Source organism: Empidonax traillii, unplaced genomic scaffold (assembly GCF_003031625.1).
Source record: "Empidonax traillii isolate 1590-97213 ecotype Southwest subspecies unplaced genomic scaffold, ASM303162v1 scaffold1631:size80446, whole genome shotgun sequence".
Taxonomy (NCBI): Eukaryota; Metazoa; Chordata; class Aves; order Passeriformes; family Tyrannidae; genus Empidonax; species Empidonax traillii.
The window spans coordinates 40225-42852 of NW_020956824.1; the positions used below are offsets into that span (position 1 = coordinate 40225).

A 2628-nucleotide genomic window follows, 5' to 3' on the forward strand; every position below is an offset into this window, starting at 1 on the left:
TGGGACCTCTTCAGCACTTATTACCTCCTCTGGTGACATTCCAAAATCTTTGCCTTCTGGCCAGTCCTCCAGTGATCCAACAGCGCCCCCTCCCGATCGTGGTTAGAATTGTGCCAAATGGCAGAAAGTACTGAACAGGTTTTTTTGGAGGGGACTTTGGGTGCAGAATTATTGTTTAGTTGTTTTTGTGTTCTTTTGTTGTTCTGCCAATACACATATATCCTTTAATAAAGGACTGGGTTTTTTTCTTTCTCCACACTACCTCAGTTGGAGCCTCTTAATTTCAGTTTTACAGTTGCATAGAGGGAGGAGCTTGGTCTTCCTCATAACTCATCCTCCTTAGCAAAACACTTCAGTCTCATTAAACTGAGACACTGGACTTCATCAAAGTCTTTGACACCATCTCCCACAGCATACTCCGGGAAAAGGTGGTAGTCCACGGCTGGGACGGGTGTACTCTGTGCTGGCTTAAGAACTGGATGGAAGGCCAGGCCCAGAGAGTGCTGGTGAACGGGGCTGCATCCAGTTGGCGGCCGGTCACTAGTGGTGTCCCCCAGGGATCAGTGTTGGGCCCAGTCCTGTTTAATGTCTTTATTGATGATCTGGATGAGGGGATTGAGCAGCAAATTTGCAGACGACACTAATTTGGGAGAGAGTGTAAATCTACTGGAGGATAGGAGGACTCTGCAGAGGGACCTGGACAGGATGGATAAATGGGCTGAATCCAATGGTATGATGTTTAACATTACCAAGTGCCAGGTCCTGCACTTTGGCCACAACAACCCCATGCAGCACTACAGGCTGGGGACAGAGTGGCTGGAGAGCAGCCAGGCAGAAAGGGATCTGTGAGTTTGGATCGACAGGAAGTTGAACATGAGCCAGCAGTGTGCCCAGGTGGCCAAGAAGGCCAATGGCATCCTGGCCTGTATCAGGAATAATGTGGCCAGCAGGACGAGGGAAGTGATTCTTCCCCTGTACTCAACACTAGTTAGGCCTCACCTTGAGTACTGTGTCCAGTTCTGGGGCCCTCAGTTTAGGAAGGATATTGAGGTGCTGGAGCAGGTCCAAAGAAGGGCAATGAGGCTGGTGAAGGGACTGGAGCACAAGCCCTATGAGGAGAAGCTGAGGGAGCTGGGGTTGTTTAGCCTGGAGAAGACGACGTTCGGGGGAGACCTTATCACTGTCTACAACTACTTGAAAGGAAGTTGTAGTGAGGTGGGCATCGATCTCTTCTCCCAGGCAACCAGCAGTAAGACAAGAGGGCACAGTCTTAAGCTGTGCCAGGGGAGGTTTAGGTTAGACATTAGGAAGAAATTCTTTAGAGAGCGAGTGATCAGACATTGGATCGGGCTGCCCAGGGAGGTGGTGGATTCACCGTCCCTGGAGGTATTTAAGAAGACACTGGATGTGGCACTGAGTGCCATGGTCTAGTTGAGAAGGCGGTATTGGGTCATAGGTTGGACTTGATGATCTCAGAGGTCTTTTCCAACATAGTTGATTCTGTCATTCTGGGATTTTATCCCTAAAAACTGGACCTTTTGTGCAGGTCCCTTTACCTTACTTTGTTTTATGGCAAAACCAGCTTTCAGAAGGATTTGGGTTCTTTTCTTCCCTTTCTCAAACATTTCTTCTGCTGTATTTCCCCACACAGTGATATCATCAATATATTGCAAGTGTTCCAGAGCTTTACACTGTTCCAGTGCAGTCCTTAGCCCCGTTGTCCCAGCATCAGAGCAGCCAGGTGGTACTATGGTCAAGTAGATGACAGCTAAAATCTTTTCATATCTCCTGCAGCTCACTCAGGGATAGGGATCGAGTTGTGGTTGTCTCTACTGTCTTCTCTTCCTGTTCCTGTAATGGCCTTCATAATGGCACTGAAAATGGCCCTTGTGATGGCCCTGCTTCTTCATCTTCTCCACCTTCTCTGACCTCCTTGTCCTCCTTGACTGTCTTTGCTGCAGCTTTTTACTAGATGACATTTCTGTACATTTCTTCTGCTTCTGTACAGGGGCAATTGACACCATCACATGTTGATTCTGTGTTTTGGTGGCAGCACCTCTCTCTGGGGTTTAAGCTGCCACAGTGTCTGTCACAGTGATTGGAGCAGCTGCAGGGCCTGTTGTCATCTCATTGTCAGATTTAGAGACCTTCTTTTCCTCTGGAGGGTACTGAGCAATGTTGAACACGGCTCAACAGGCCTGGGTCAGGCCCCAACATGTTGCAGTGATTTGTGTCTCTCTGGGATTATAAGGGTGATAGCACACCTTTTTAAAATATTTTACTAGTTTTTCTGGATTCTGCACTTGTTTGGGAGTAAAGTGCAAGCACGTTGGAGGTGCCCACTGCCCTAGGTACTCTCCCATACTATCCCACACAGCCCTCTACTCCGAACTATCCAGCCTTGGGGCAGATCTCTGAGTGATGTTCTTAATTAACTGTCTGACCTTAAACAAGACCTGAACCATATGTAGCAACATGCTGGCTCCTAGCAAAAGGACCAGGTTGGTTTCAAGGGTATTCAAAGCATATTCAAAATCTTTAAAATTCTCAAACCCTACTGTAATCAGCCTGGAGGAGAAGGAAGGAAGGAAGGAAGAAAGATGTAGGAAGGTATCTCCCCCATAGGTT

The 2628-nt window shown here is 47.8% G+C and overlaps 1 long non-coding RNA gene across 1 annotated transcript in view; it reads left to right on the plus strand.

Annotated features, from left to right (window-relative positions):
- Positions 1-551: 551 nt before the first annotated feature.
- LOC114070625 overlaps positions 552-2628 on the plus strand; it is a 13337-nt gene continuing 11260 nt past the window's right edge. Inside the window, exons 1-2 of the long non-coding RNA XR_003573947.1 lie at positions 552-563; positions 1212-1215. This is a non-coding gene — a long non-coding RNA (uncharacterized LOC114070625). The remainder of the gene's footprint in view (positions 564-1211; positions 1216-2628) is intronic.